Below are 17,589 nucleotides of genomic sequence, written 5' to 3' on the forward strand. Positions count from 1 at the left end.
AAATTGCGACGTTGCCGTTGTGAGTGGATTTTCGCAATAACCACAGAAATAACAACGGATAATAAAAACAAAATAAATACGGTAAACGCTGTCTTCTCTGAACTGTTGAGGTGGAAGACAGTGTTTGGCGCCGGAAAATGGAAAAATATCTAGAAAAATTAGGGAGTGGTGACACACATTCAGAAGGAGGGTCAAAAATTGATCAATTAATAATAATGATGAGCCTCCTCACCGATGACATTAAGAAAATAAAAAGAAATCAAAAAGAAAGTAAGGAAACAATAGAAAAGCTTATTATGGAAACAGAGAGCTAAGAAAAGAAAATGCAGAATTGAAACAAGAAAATAAAAAAATCAAGGAGGGACTCAGAGAAATAACAAAAAACATGGAAGTTATGGAAAAACACCGACGAATAAACAACGTAGTTATGAGCGGCCTAAGAATAGACACATATGAGCAAGCACGGTTAAAAGGAAAAATCAACAATTTCATCAAACACCACTTAGGAATAGAGGTGAAAATAAGAAATGCTCACAAGCTAGGCGAAAAAACATGTCTTATTGAATTAGAAAACAAAGAGGAAAAAAGGAAAATAATGAAAAAAAGTACAAGCTAAAAGAAATCAAAGAGCACAAGGTATATATCAACGAAGATACAACCATAAAAGAACGAGATATACAGAAAACAGTTAGAAACATTGCCCAGGAAGAAAGAAATAAAGGAAATGAAGTCAAAATTAGAATAAAAAAATATGGGTAAATAATATCGAATGGAAGTGGAATGACAAAGAAGGCACAATGATCAAAACAGCATCAAAAAACTAACAAATAACTGTACCATAGGAATAACGTTGACGAAACAAGCACAGAAAAAGGATAGTGATAATACAAAAATAGGAAAAAAAACGAAAAAAAAAAACAAAAACCGGACCAAAAAACAAGAAAACATGTCAAAAAGAATACTTACTTGTAGGAACATGGAATGTAAGAGGCACATATGGCGAAGGTAAAAAACACCTTGCGATAGAAATCAAAAAGTTCCAATTTGACATAGTAGCTTTGCAGGAAACGAAACAGCTGGGAAATTATATATTAGAAATAGAAGATACAGTGTTTTTTAACAGCGGTGGAAAGAATCGAATTTTAGGCACAGATTTTATGATAAGAAAAGAACTAAAAGAAACAATAGTAGAGTTTAAACCGGTATCAGACCGCATATGTACTATCAGGATCAAGGGAAAATACCAAAAAATTACCCTCATAAATATTCACGTGCCATCCGAAGAAAAAGATAATGATGTTAAAGAAGGTTTCCACAGTGAACTAAACAGAACAATCGAAAGTATACCCAGGTATGATATGAAAATTGTTTTAGGCGACGCTAATGCCAAAATAGGGAAGGAAGAAGTATTTGGACCGATAATAGGAAAGCATAGCAAACACAATGAAATTAATGAGAACGGACAATTTCTCATAGATTTCGCAAGAGAAAAAAAATATGATCATAATGAGCACATATTTCGAAAGAAAAGAAATATATAAGGAAACATGGATATCGCCAGATAGAAAGACTAAAAACCAAATAGATCACGTGCTGATTGAAAAGGAAGAACAGCAATGCAGGAAGATAAGAACATACAGAGGACCAGATGCCGACTCCGATCATTACATGGTGGGCTCAAAATGACGCAATTGATACCAGAAAACAAAAGCAAAATAAAGGCAAAGAAATATATAAATAAACCAATTCGATTAGTAACAAAGAAAGAGCAAGAAACGTGTGGGGAAACAATGGAAAGACAACTAAAAAAGATACAAATAGAAGAACGAACAGAGAATAACTGGGACATCATAAAGCAAGTAATGAACAAAGCAGCAAAAGAATGTAATAAAAAGGAGAAAAAAAAGCGAAAGGAGTGGTTCGACATAGAATTCCAAAACGAAATAGAACTAAGAAGATCATTAAGGATGGAAATGATAATGAAAGAAACGACAGAGACGAAGAATAAACATATAGAGCAAAGACATAAAGTAAAGAGGTTGCTGAGCGAAAAGAAGAGAAAACACGTAGAAAATAAGCTAAAAGAAATAGAAGAGAACTACAGAAATAAAGAAATAAAAACCTGTATCAAGGTGACAGAAATGAGAAAAGAGGATACCAACAAAAACCAATATTCGTTAAAAACAAAGGGGAAATAATAATATCCGGTAAAGCAGAAATAGTAGAGAGATGGAAAGAGTATTTTGACGAGTTACTAAATGGCAAGAATAAGTCAAACCAAAGAGAATACATGGAAGTAGAAGCAGGAAATGAACACTTAGAAGACACAGAAGATAATTCACCCAGCAAAGAACAAGTCGAGGAAATAATATATAATCGAAGCGATAAAATATAACAGTAGAGATGATGAAATGTGGTGGAAAATTGCTACATGAGTGAATATACAAGATCATAAAACAGATATGGAGAATAGAACGAATACCAAAAGATTGGAAGGAAGCAATTATTTGCCCATTACACAAAAAAGGAAACACAACAGAATGTAGTAATTACAGAGGAGTAGCATTACTAAATACCATATACAGGGTGTCCAGAAACTCTACCGACAAACGAAGACAGGAGATTCTTCAGATAATTTTAAGATAATTTAACCCAATTCACTTAGTCCGAAAATGCTTCCTAAGGGAGCTAGAGCTCTTTGAAGATGGCGTCTTGTAATTAGTTTTTCTTAAATACCTCAAGAACGCTTCTATTTAGAAAAACAAAAATTGGTACGCGTATTTATCTACAAGATATAAATCTAATCCAGCCATTGCAAATTTCTAGTACCTATCATAGGCGTCCATTTTGGGTAGGGCAACGGTTATTTTATCGCATAACTTTTTTATCTTTAACTTTAATGCATTTCTGATACTGGATTGTGAAATTCTGAAGTATTCTAGTACTAAAAGATACTTTTGTTTTAAATCAGTAGGACACACCGTTTTCTAGAAAAATCGATTTTAAAAATTTTTCGCTTTTCAAATAAAAAAAAAATTTAAAAAAAAACTGTTTAGAAAGACGAAAACTGGTACATTTATTTATATTCCAGAGATAAATCGATTTCATTAATTACGAATTTCTACTACTGTTCATAGACATCCGTTTTGGGTAGGTCAACAGTTATTTTATAGCATAACTTTTTTGTCTTGAATTTTTGAGCATTTTTGACACTAGATTATTAAATTATGAGGTATTCGAGTACTAAAAGTTACTCTTACTTTATGCTGATAAAATACTTCGTTTTTTGTTGAAAAGTTTTCTCAATTTTTTTCAAATTCCAAAAACGAAAAACTTTCAAATCGATTTTTCTAGAAAACGGTGTGTCCTACCGACTTAAAACAAGAGGACGTTTTAGTACTAAAATACCTCACAATTTAATAATCCGGTGTCAAAAATGCATAAAAGTTGAAGACAAAAAAGTTATGCGATAAAATACCCGTTGCTCTACCCAAAGCGGACGCCTATGACCGGTACTAGAAATTTGCAATGGATGGAATCGATTCATCTCTGAAAAGTAAATATGCATACCAATTTTTGTTTTTCTAAATAGAAGCGTTCTGGAGGTATTTAAGAAAAACTAATTTCATGGCGCCATCTTCAAAGAACTCTAGCTCCCTTAAGAAGCATTTTCGAACTAGGTGAATTGGGTTAAATTGTCTTAAAATTATCTGAGGAATCTCCTGTCTTCGTTTGTCGGTAGAGTTTCTGGACACCCTGTATAAAATCCTATCAAAATCCATAAAAGATAAACTTGAAAAAGAAGCTGAAAATATAATAGGCGAATATCAGTGCGGATTTAGACGAGGAAGAAGCACAATGGACCAAATTTTCAAGCAGAAAGCTATGAACACAACCTACCAACGATAGCACTATTCATCGATTTCAAGCAAGCGTACGATAGAATAAAGAGGAAGAATTTAAAAGAGGCGCTTGAGGAATTGGGAGTTAGCAGAAAGATACGCAACATGATACATCTTACTTTAGAAAATACAGAAAATAGAGTCAAAATAAACAACCAATCATCAGACACATTTATAGTAAACGAAGGAGTAAGGCAGGGCGATCCTTTGTCATCATTACTCTTAAACTTATGCCATTGATTAATAACTACAATTGGAAGTGGAATATTTATAATCAATGCTTATACCTAGAAAAAATAAAGCGAGAAGCAAAAATCAATAGAGAAAGACTCCTATATCAAAAAAGACACCAAGTTTTGCATTTGCGGATGATGTGGTGTTACTTGCACGAGGGAGAAAAGAGCTACAGGAAATAGTACAGAGAATAGTAAAAGCAGCGAAAAAAATGGGACTCCATATAAATGAAACTAAAACAAAATGTATGGAATGGACAGATGGTCAGTTCAGGAATGGACAAAAGCTTAAAGTAGAAGTAGAAGAAGGAAAATCATACGAATTCGAAATGGTAGAAAGATTTACCTACCTAGGAGCAATAATATTACGTAAACCGAATATTAAAGAAGAAATACAAGCTCGAATAATGGCAGGCAACAGAAGTGTACATGCGCTTAATGGAATGTTGAAATGCAAGTTTTTATCACGAAAGGCAAAAATACAGTTGTTATACAAAACAACTATACAACCAATAGTAACATACTACAGTGAGACATGGACAATGACAAAAAATGAACAAAGTTTACTGGTGATCTGGGAAAGGAAAATCCTGAGGAAGATATATGGAGGAGTAATATGGGACGGTTTATGGTTAAGAAGATCAAATGATGAGTTAAAGGAATTATACAATCAACCTAATATAATACGAGTGATAAAGGCACAGACACTTAGATGGCGAGGTCACATAGAAAGGATGCCGAACGCGAAGACTCCAAAAGGGTACTAAACTACACCATAGCCTCAAAAAAGAGAAAAGGAAGACCGAAAAATCGATGGAAGCAAGAGGTCGAAAAAGATATGGAAAAAATGGGGTTAGAAGGCCAGAGAAGAAAAATGAATAACAGGAAGGAATGGAGAAAAATCACATACCAAGCCAGAGAAGATCTAGGTACCTAAAGAAAAGTGAAAATGAAGAACGAACAAACTTTTCAACCCATGAGCCTCTAAGGCCTTTAGTGCTATTATATATAGTGGGGAAATATTTCAAAGACCTGATTACAAGATTATGAAAGCAGGTTCATATCTTAGAAAAATCAACAGTGTCTTTAATCTCAATTCATAAAAAATAGAATAATGAATTCTTAATGGCATAAATTAAATAATAATATCAATTTTATAATTAAAATTTTAAATTAAATTTTCAAAAAGTCCATACAAATCTTTGTATGGATGATGAAGGTCATCAGTTTTGGTCAACTAAGAAATAAGTAACCAGCTAAAAATATTAATTTAACATTTTTTTTCTAATAAATCAAATAAAGTATTAGACTTGCAAGAGCTTTCAAATGATTTGACCCTCATTGCCAATAAAAAACTTTGGGCTGTTTCTTACCCTGGCATAGGAGTAAAAGTAAAATAACCGAAATTATCAGTAGTAATTGCACAAGAGCTCTAAAATTATCGAATTTTTCCCGAGCGACACTTTGACAGTTTTCAAGTCAAAGTGTCACGAGGGCAAAAATTCGATATTAATTTTAGAGATCGAGTGCAATTTGTTGCGATTATTTCATGAATAAAACTGTTCAAAACCAAAATTTTATTGTAATTTATTTATGTAAGTACAAATTAGTACAATTAAACACACAGTTGTTATAAATATTTGACGGTTGAAAGTCATCACTTTTATAATTTTTAAAACATTAATTGTCATTAATGTCACTGAATGTATTTTTTCGTAGCAACGAAGGGCATCTGACGTAATATACTTGACGACGGGATATTATCAAAAATTATCGGGTAGAAGATCACAAGAGAGTGAGAATAAATTGAAAATAATGCGACAGTTTTTCGAAAATTTGTTGTCTGGCAATAGACACGGGAGCCCGCAGGGCTCGAGTGGTTATTTCCCAATGACAACAAATTTGAGTAAAAATGAAGCATAATTTTCTTATTTATTCTTACTATCGTGTAATATTCGTAAGATTATTTTTTAATACGTATATTATGGATATTTTCTTAAATGTGACAGTTGTCAAAACTAGGAAACTGGTTGCCATTAAACAGAAACAATCTACTTAAAAAAATTCTATCGGTAATTTTCTACAGTAGATAATTCTCAGTATAATTTTAATCTGATTGGACAGAATTAAACACGTGATCAAATATCTTACTATACGATTGGAAGTTAAAATTATCAAAAAATAATCAGTTTAATTTTTATTTCTGTAGCTTTCTATTGGTCAGAATCTCCTATGAATGAAATAATCAGTTTAATTTTTATTTCTGTAGCTTTCTATTGGGTCAGAATCTCCTATGAATGAAATATGTAATCGGAAAAATATGTTCCCCTTTAATCAAAAATTTACCAGTGGCTGGGTTTTCCAAAAATGTTGTCGTAGTTCCCGGTAATGCCTCTGACTCGTTTTCGTTCGGCGCACCCCGTATACACTACAGATGATAGTTCCTTCTATTTTGTTGGATTGTTTGATTATTTTGTCCTTTTGTACAGCTTTTCCAACTTCATATTTCACAATACTTGCTATACGTTTAATATTAACCTAATTTAAGTGATTAGTCTAAGAGTGCAGATTCCATCTCAATGCTTTATACTCATTAATATGGTCGGAAGTTAGTTTGCATAGTTTATTCGGGACAATGTCTCTGTCTGGCCGAAGTTCTTATTGTTTACAATGCCCACAGCCAGTATTTACCCAAACAATCCCTGATTAAACTGGATGACCCTTGTCACTTACCTCTGGACCTACCCCAATTCCAAGTTTGAATAGTATAATTGACAAGGGTTGTGTTATGTAAAGTTCGACTGAAAAGTTGTCTTCACATGGTCGATGAAGCGGTACTGATTAGAGGACGGTGGATGGCATGTCGGCGTCGTATTACACTGTCAGATGTGTACTAAATATAGTCTGGGGTGATTATCGGAGAATAGGCCATTTTGGGAAAAGTTATTTACCAGCAATTTTATTCGTGGAATTGAATCTTATGATTGTATAATATATTAATAATATAGATATGCAAAGTCCGCAGATAGTGTGCTACTTTTTTTATAAACAAAATGGCGCCCGAAAATCGTGTTATTTTCAATTATTGCTCTATAACTCCGAAGATTTTAAATTTACAACAAAAACACTCAAATAAAAATTCACCGCAATTAAATTCTGCATAGAGATATATTTTTCCCGATGTGCTACAACGAAAATTTTCCTCGGAAAATGCGGGTTTTCCCAACAAAATCTTTAATTTTCAAATAAAGTTTTAGATAAGTAATTATCTACCAAAAATTAAATAATTTGGTGACTTAAAAGCATTCTTGGTTTAGATTGTAGTTCCAGAAGCTGGTGGAAATTAAACGAATATTTTAGCAACAGTTCAATTGTTAATTAATAATTTACGGTCGCAATAATAACCAAAATAATTATGATACACTGATCAAACTTTGAAATCTTATAAAGATGAGATGCCTTTAACATTTTGTCGACAAAATATAATTTTTTTACTTTTTTGCATAATCTTTAAATGTTTTAAAAAAATAGTTATAAACAAATTAACGTTTCTCAGAAAGTTTTTATAATATTCGAATTTAAAAAAAAACTAGTTAAAATGCGTGTTTCAAATATCTTGAAAATGAAGGCTTTGAAACTTTTTTGCAACGATTTGTAAAAAAGTTATGAAACAGCCAATTAAACATACGACTCTACGTTGTTTATAATTTTTTTAAATTTTTTTAAAGCGTAAAAGTGAGTTTAAAATACAAGCTAATTACTTACAAAAAATATCGGTTATTAGTTTAATGGTTATATTTTAATTAAATATTATAAATATATTTTTTTGTAATTTACACGCGCGAAAGTAGACTAATACAGTACTGTAGCTAAAATTTTCACTCGAAGCGACGACATCCACGCGACGTACACTTAATAAATAAAATTATAGTATTATATGTATGCTGCGTGTCAGTCGCTTCGAGTGAACATTTTAGCTCCGGCTCTGTATCAAGCCTACTTTCGCGCTAAAAATTACAAAAAAAGTATTTTTAATTTTTGATTAAAGTATAACCATTAAACTAATATTTGATATTCTTTGTGAGTAATTAGATTGGACCACAGACTCAATTTTAAGCTTTGAAACAATTAAAACAAATTATAAGCAACGGAGCAATCGTATATTTATTTTGCTGTTTCATAACTTTTTTGCAAATGGTTGGAAAAATATTTTAAAGCATTCATTTTCAAGACCTTTGAAATACGCATTCTAATTATTTTTTAAAATTAGAATATAATAAACAATTTCTGAGAAATGTTAATTTGTTTATAACTATTTTTTTACCATTTAAAGATTATGCAAAAAATATGAAAAATTTTTATTTTGTAGACAAAATATTAAATAGGCATCACATCTTTATAATCTTTCTAAGTTTGATCAATGTCTCATGATTATTTTGGTTGTTATTGCGACTGTAAATTGTTAATTAACAATTGAATTGTTGCTAAAATATTCGTTTAACTTTCACCGGCTTCTGCAGTTATAATCTATACCAAGAAAGCTTTTATTTCACCAAGTTATTTAATTATTGATAAATAATTACTTGCCCAAAAAATTTATCTGAAAATTCGAGATTTTGTTGGGAAAACCCACATTTTCCGAGGAAAATCTTTGTCGGAGCAAATCGGGAAAATATGCCTCTATGTAGAATTAAATTGGGGTGAATTTTTATTTGTGTGTTTTTGGTGTAAAGTTAAAATCTTCGGAGTTGTAGAACAATAATTGAAAAAAATACGATTTGGGGCGCCATTTTGTTAATAAAAAAAGTAGCACACTATCTGCGGACCTTGCATACCTATATTATTAATATATAGGATCGTAATATTCGGTTCCAGCAATGAAATTGCTGGTAAATAACCTTTCTTTGTACTTTACTAATTAGACCAGCGTATTATAACTATTTTTTTTCAAAATTTAATAATTATGCAAAAAACGAAAAATTTATATTTTGCCGATAAAATATTAAATAAGCATCTCATCTTTATAATCTTTATAAGTTTGATCAATGTATAATGATTATTTTGGTTATTATTGCGATCGTAAATTGTTAATTAACAATTGAATTGTTGCTAAAATATTCGTTTAATTTTCACCGGCTTCTGAAATTACAATCTATACCAAGAAAGCTTTAATGTCACTAAGTTATTTAATTATTGATTAATAATTACTTACCTAAAACTTTATTTGAAAATTAGAGTTTTTATTCGGGAAATCGGGAAAAACATATCTCTATGCAGAATTTAATTGCGGTGAATTTTTATTTGAGTGTTTTTGTTGTAAAGTTAAAATCTTCGGAGTTATAGAGCAATAATTGAAAAAAATACGATTTGTCGGCGCCATTTTGTTTATAAAAAAAGTAGCACACTATCTGCGAACTTTGCATACCTATATTATTAATATACCAAACCAAAGAAATTAAGACACGTATTGAAATAGCACGTGCATCATTCATTAAACTTAAAAAGTTTCTTTGTTGTCGGGATATAAGGTTAGAACTACGTCTAAGGATGCTTCGATGTTACGTGTTCTCTACTCTTCTTTACGGCTTGGAAGCGTGGACGTTGAAACAAGTCCATTTGAATAAGTTGGCCGCCTTTGAATTTTGGTGTTACAGAAGAATCCTACGAATATCATGGATTCAAAGAATGTCGAACGTGGAAGTAACTAGAAGGATAGGAAATCAACCGGAAATAATACTAACTATCAAAAGACGAAAACTTGAGTACTTGGGACATGTGATGAGAGGGCAAAAATACTTATTATTACAACTTGTTATGCAAGGCAAAATCCGAGGAAAGCGAAATGTGGGAAGACGAAGAACATCCTGGCTTAAGAACTTACGGGAATGGTTCGAATGCAGTAGTGCAGAGCTATCTAGAGCGGCAGTCAACAGGGTCCGCATTGCTATGATGATTTCCAACCTTCGATAGAAGATAGAACTTAAAGAAGAAGATTATTAATATATAGGATCTTATAATTCGATTCCAGCAATAAAATTGCTGGTAAATAACTTTTCCCTGAATTTTGCTAATTAGCCCAGAGTAACAGGACGGGGCTGACTTAGGTGGTCTAAAGTTATCTCTTAAATAAGTTATTTGACAATACTAAAATTCTGCGGTTAGTGCAGTATATTACAATATTGTGTTAATAAGCGAAATGTTATTTTTTTTTTAAATTTTATATTATTTTTTAAATTCTTCTTCTCGTAGTGCCTATCCGTTTCGGATGTTGGCGATCATCATGGCAATCTGTACTTTACACACTGCTGCTCTGAAAAGATTTGGGGTTGTGTTGAACCACGTACGTAGATTTTTCAGCCAGGAAATCCTTCGCCTTCCTGGTCTTCGCTTTCCTTCTACTTTTCCCTGCAAGATTAGTTGCAGCAGTCCATATCTTTCACTGTTCCTCATGATCTGACCGAGCTATTCGATTTTGGCTGATTTTATTTTGATTAGCAGCTCTTTTTCTTTTTGCATTCTCAACAAAACACCCTCATTAGTAATGTGGTCGGTATAAGATATCTTCAGGATTCGACGATAAAGCCACATTTCAAAAGCCTCAATTTTCTTGCAGGTGGCGTCTGTGAGAGTCCACGGCTCAACTCCGTATAACAGCATAGGAAAGATATAACATCGAAATAATCTGACTTTTATGGGTATCGACAAATCATGACGTTTGAATAATTTTACCATTTTTTGAAATGCAGATCTTGCTTTCTCTATCCTACATTTAATTTCAATGAAATGGTCCCAATTTTCATTGACGTTCGTGCCAAGGTAGGTGTATGTTTTAACTCTTTCTATTTGTTGATCATTCACACTAATTCGTGCAAATTGCTGTTCATTCATAGAGATCATCATACATTTTGTTTTCTTAGTGTTTAGTGAAAGTCCGTATCTCTGACTGACTTCTGCGATTCTGTTCATTAACCCCTGGAGGGCTTCAGAACTGTTAGCGAATACCACCGTGTCGTCTGCGTTTCTTATGTTACTGAAACATTCTCCGTTAATTCGAATTCCGGCTTCAACATCATCCACTGCTTCTTGAAAGATTTCCTCAGAGTAGATTGATGTTAAACAGCAGTGGGGATAGTATGCATCCCTGACGTACCCTACGTTTAATTTCGATATCGTCGGATTCTCCTGCCTCTGTCCGGATAGATGATGTTTGATTCCAGTACAGATTACTGTTAATCCTTAAATCACAGGTCTTTATTCCAATATTGGTTAAGATCTCCATCAGCTTGTCGTGCTTTACTGTATCGAACGCTTTATGGTAATCAATGAAACATGCATAAATATCGCAATTTACGTCTCTACATCGTTAAAATAGCACTTGAATACTAAATAGAGCCTCTCTTGTACCCACTGCATTTCTAAAACTAAACTGTGTTCTGCTGATTTTTTCTTCGCACAGTCTATATATCCTTTGATGTACAATTTTTAAAAATATTTTTTTTTATTTAAAACGACAAAGTCGCATCCACCCGAAGGTTATTAGCGACATTTCTGTAACATTTGTAACAATATGAAAGCAAAAATTGGTAAAAATGAATTACAATCTGTATACAATTAAACCTTTGTAGCAATAATTTGATTCCACGCACTAACACTTTATTTTTGGAATGAACTTTTAGATCGCTAGCGACACTCCGACACTCTCTTTCTGATGCATCATTAGTGATAGCGTTATGCGCACTAGTATCTGCTTGTTCATATTTCCTTCAATGCTTATGTGGGATGGTATCCACAGGAAGTGGATTCTTCTGAAACTTTCTTGAGCTTCCATTAGTTCGGCCTTGGTTCTTTTCTCAATGGGGTGTTTATGGTATATATTTTGCATAGCTTTGACTGTGCTAAGAGAGTCGGAAAGGACTGGGCAAACAAGGGAGGTTTTTAATATATACATAGTTTGATGGTTTTAAACAAACCAGAGAGCTCTGCAGAATAGATGCTGGAATTCAGAGAAAGATGTAGGAGCATAACAAAGCGATGAAAAATTCCATCAATATTCTTTTGAAGTAGAATCTTAATGTTGGCTTAATTGAGATGTGTCACTCTCCCAGTCTGACGCCTCACTGCCAAGATAACTATTAATTTTTTTCTTTATGGACGTGAATTTTCGTTTTATGGGTCTTTCCTTTAAATGGGGGTAAACTAGACTGAGCATATAGGACAAAGCTGATAGGTCTATGGTATATTCTTGAATTGTGGTTATAGGATCTGTTGATCCCGTGATATTCATTAGGAGCATGTTAAGTTGATCAAAGTTTAGAGGGAAAGGTAGAGGGTGATTTTCTATGAAGTTTTTAGCAGGGTAAAGTAAGAGAGAAAATGAGCATTCAGAAGTGCTTGCTGAACTAATTTTAGCTTTTTTAGATTTTGCTTGGACTTTAGGTGGTGGAAAAATTACATTCTTTTGAAGATGGATCGGCTTCAGGTGAAATAATTTCATCAAAGTTACGTTTTGGTTGATTAATTATGTGACTGTCCTTATTTGATGCGTCTTCTTTGTTCGGTATCTCCGGGACATTGGAAATAGACATTTGTTCACACTTAGAAGGGTTTGTATCATTGAGTACTTGCAAAGATATATTTGTTGCGCTGGATACCGACGCTTCATTGTTTTGGTTGGGGTTTAGTTGAGGTAGTGGTTCGGAGCACTGTGATGCAATGTGACCTGGCTTCTTGCATCTAAAGCAAACTAAACTGTCTTTAGAGATGAATATTCTATATATCGTGTTGTCAAAAACAAGAGTAAATGACTCTGGTAGTGTTAGACTGTGAGGACTGATATAGATTTGTCTTCGAAAACTAAGGATGTGATTGAACTCAGGCATAGAAGCACTAATTTGGAGAAATGTCATGGGGGAGACAGGAACTATGCCGATTTTTTGTAACTCATTGATTAGCAAGTCGTGCGGTATTGAAGGACATACGCCGGAGAGCACAAGTCGTTCCGCTGGTGTAACTAAACTTTTTGCTCTGACAATTTCACCTTGTATTTCTATTTGACCATGATTATTCATAAAATCATCCATTATTTGTTTATTGGATAAATACATACATAGGTATGCGATTATTAGGTAATCTAGAAGAGAAGATTATATTTTTCGGTTGAATTATATTTCCAAGTGGGAGAAAGTAGTCTTGAAGTTTGGTGTTTTCTAAGGCACTAAAGATAATTGCTTGGGACTTTAAAGAAAAATGCACTCTCGACGCTGCCAAAGAGTATGACTGTGATGCGTTTATTTGACTTTAATGGTCTTGTATTGTAGAACTGTTGTGGGATTCCATGTTTGAATTCATTTCGATAAACGTTAAGTGAAAAGTAATTCCGACCCTGTACATTTGCTAAAAACAGGTATATCGGTCTTTACTAAAAAGCGGTTATTTTGCTGGTAAAACTGGATTTGTGTATTGACAACAATAACAAATAATTGCAATTTGCTGACTTTAATGCTAATTTTACTGGATATTATGTAAAGAGTTTGTACACTTACAGTTTATTTCAATATATCACTGAGATTCACAATTTATAACTTATATTAAACTTTGTTAATATTAAAAATATTCGGAGCCCACATTGAATACATCATTATAGTTATCGATGCAGGATCGGTCTCCTAAAAATAATTTTAATATATGGCTCATTAAGCTGATGGTTCGAAAATCACTGCAGGATACGGATTTTGTTTTCTTTGGTAAAGCAATAAACGTCGACTGCAACCATGTTCTTGGTATTACTCCGCTTAAATATATGTCTTTAAATACTTTGGTTAGGCGTTGAGTACAGTCGGTGTTAAATAGTTTTACAAGTTCAGCATATGCATTGTCAGTCTTTTAATTGTGATATTATTGCTCTTTCCACTTCATCTGATGTGATTGGTAAGTGGTCATCACATATGTAGGATGGAGGCTGTTCATTTTTTGGAAAGCTGTTCATAACTTTTCTTCTTTATGGAGAATAACAACTAGGTACTCATATATTTTCAGGGTTGAACCTTCTTATTGACAACAGCCAAGAACAAAATACCAAAGCTACATACTTGACTTGCGCGTAACAAAAGTAATTCCAAAAAAGTCGCAAAAAATTGAATCTTACTTCGACCTTTCTTCAGATCACTCGTCTGCACTGATCACAATAAGAACTGAATCTGTGTAGTTACTGTGGATAGGGAAAAGTTTCGATGAGTGATTAAGGACAGCATGAACTTAAACATACCTATAAAAACAGAAGTATAAAATGTAATAAAGCCATAAAGCCAAAACTTTAACGTAATTATACAGTAAGGAATCTGGCAAATATCACCCCTAAAATACGACGCACCCGAAGTAAGCGCTACCAAACGTAATCAGATAAAGAATTATGGAAAAATGAGATCCAAGAAAAACAAGGCAAAGAACCCTCGCACACCAGAATAACACTAGACTCAACCAGGCAACACTTCAACTCAAAACTCTCCTAAACAACTACAAAAACGATAAGAAAAATATCTTAAAAACCTATCAGCACCAGAATCTACAGGCTATTCTCTACGGAAGGCTATGAATAAATTTAAACAACCTCAATCATCTAACCCTAATAATCGCGCTTAAAAGGGCGAATGGACCAAAACGAATAAAAAAATCAGAAGTATTTGCAAAATATCTCACAAACGTCTTCCAACGTTTCCCAGCTGAGAATAATCAAAACACAAAAACAGTTCTTAAAATTCCCAAACCAGCTAGATTTCTTACCGGAAAAGTGGGATAAAGGAAGTAATCAAGGTAATACAAAATTCTAACTCGAGAAAGTCTCCAGGCTTCGAGCTTATAACAAGAGGACACTTATGTCTGGTTGCATTAACAGTTCTTAGACATCAGACGTGCCATAAGCTCTGCTTACGAAACATATGCGTTGGCCCATTGAGTCTTAGATCAATTTTCAGCTTGCCATAATGGATTGCCACGTGGATTGTATCTTAACCCTTAAGCTAGCGTTACATATATGTAACGCAGTAACCGCTAAAATCTTAAGCCCTAAATTCGGGAAGTGATTCTAATTTTAACTAGATGATGATGCAAGACTTCCAAGGGACACTTGTTTACTAGTTTTCAGCAGTTGGTTCGAGGATTTGATCTAACCTGTTTATTTAGTTGAGTGTTTTATGTGACGGTGTTTATTATTTATGGTAAAAATGGATCTCGCGTTTGAGTAAGTATACTTTTACTATTCTTTTGTTATTATATTTTGTGTAAAGTGTTTTCAGTTAAGAATAAATTACTGTCTTTTCTTATTGATAATATAAATTTTTAGAAATTGTATCCTGGTTTTGTAAAAAATGCCTTTAATTTTTGGTGTTACATATATGTAACGCTAGGAACATATGGGAGCAAAAATCGAAACTTTTGGAATTGTAACGTATTGTTTGTCCAGAAAAGGGTTTTCTCTTCAAAAACAGCTGGAGATGATTGATGCCGTTGAAACTTTAGACGTTGATGCTATTAATAGGTACTGAAACCCCAGAATTGAATGTGCTTTCAAACGAGGAGTTTGGTGATGAGGAATATAATGATTTTAACAGGCTGTTCGGGAGAATTCTAAGAGCACCTGTTGAAATTGTTTTACGAAATAGTAGATTTCGAAATATATGATGATATTGACGAGGCTCAGCTTTCCATCAGCTTGTCGTGCTTTACTGTATCGAACGCTTTATGGTAATCAATGAAACATGCATAAATATCGCAATTTACGTCTCTACATCGTTAAAATAGCACTTGAATACTAAATAGAGCCTCTCTTGTACCCACTGCATTTCTAAAACTAAACTGTGTTCTGCTGATTTTTTCTTCGCACAGTCTATATATCCTTTGATGTACAATTTTTAAAAATATTTTTTTTTATTTAAAACGACAAAGTCGCATCCACCCGAAGGTTATTAGCGACATTTCTGTAACATTTGTAACAATATGAAAGCAAAAATTGGTAAAAATGAATTACAATCTGTATACAATTAAACCTTTGTAGCAATAATTTGATTCCACGCACTAACACTTTATTTTTGGAATGAACTTTTAGATCGCTAGCGACACTCCGACACTCTCTTTCTGATGCATCATTAGTGATAGCGTTATGCGCACTAGTATCTGCTTGTTCATATTTCCTTCAATGCTTATGTGGGATGGTATCCACAGGAAGTGGATTCTTCTGAAACTTTCTTGAGCTTCCATTAGTTCGGCCTTGGTTCTTTTCTCAATGGGGTGTTTATGGTATATATTTTGCATAGCTTTGACTGTGCTAAGAGAGTCGGAAAGGACTGGGCAAACAAGGGAGGTTTTTAATATATACATAGTTTGATGGTTTTAAACAAACCAGAGAGCTCTGCAGAATAGATGCTGGAATTCAGAGAAAGATGTAGGAGCATAACAAAGCGATGAAAAATTCCATCAATATTCTTTTGAAGTAGAATCTTAATGTTGGCTTAATTGAGATGTGTCACTCTCCCAGTCTGACGCCTCACTGCCAAGATAACTATTAATTTTTTTCTTTATGGACGTGAATTTTCGTTTTATGGGTCTTTCCTTTAAATGGGGGTAAACTAGACTGAGCATATAGGACAAAGCTGATAGGTCTATGGTATATTCTTGAATTGTGGTTATAGGATCTGTTGATCCCGTGATAACCTGTTTATTTAGTTGAGTGTTTTATGTGACGGTGTTTATTATTTATGGTAAAAATGGATCTCGCGTTTGAGTAAGTATACTTTTACTATTCTTTTGTTATTATATTTTGTGTAAAGTGTTTTCAGTTAAGAATAAATTACTGTCTTTTCTTATTGATAATATAAATTTTTAGAAATTGTATCCTGGTTTTGTAAAAAATGCCTTTAATTTTTGGTGTTACATATATGTAACGCTAGGAACATATGGGAGCAAAAATCGAAACTTTTGGAATTGTAACGTATTGTTTGTCCAGAAAAGGGTTTTCTCTTCAAAAACAGCTGGAGATGATTGATGCCGTTGAAACTTTAGACGTTGATGCTATTAATAGGTACTGAAACCCCAGAATTGAATGTGCTTTCAAACGAGGAGTTTGGTGATGAGGAATATAATGATTTTAACAGGCTGTCCGGGAGAATTCTAAGAGCACCTGTTGAAATTGTTTTACGAAATAGTAGATTTCGAAATATATGATGATATTGACGAGGCTCAGCTTTCCAGATCATCAGCAAAAGGAAAACTAAAAAACTAGTGAAAGGAAGTTGAAGTGGAACTTATGGACCATAATGTAGCTAGATACCAAGTAGGAATTTGCTCTGAAAATGATGGTGGTGTCTATTTACATTGATACTGGACAAAACTATGGACATGATGGTCTATTAACATTGATGCTGGATATAACTGGACATAATATGTAGATCCTATGACCCTAT

The sequence above is a fragment of the Diabrotica virgifera genome, chromosome 9, assembly GCF_917563875.1.
Source record: "Diabrotica virgifera virgifera chromosome 9, PGI_DIABVI_V3a".
Taxonomy (NCBI): Eukaryota; Metazoa; Arthropoda; class Insecta; order Coleoptera; family Chrysomelidae; genus Diabrotica; species Diabrotica virgifera.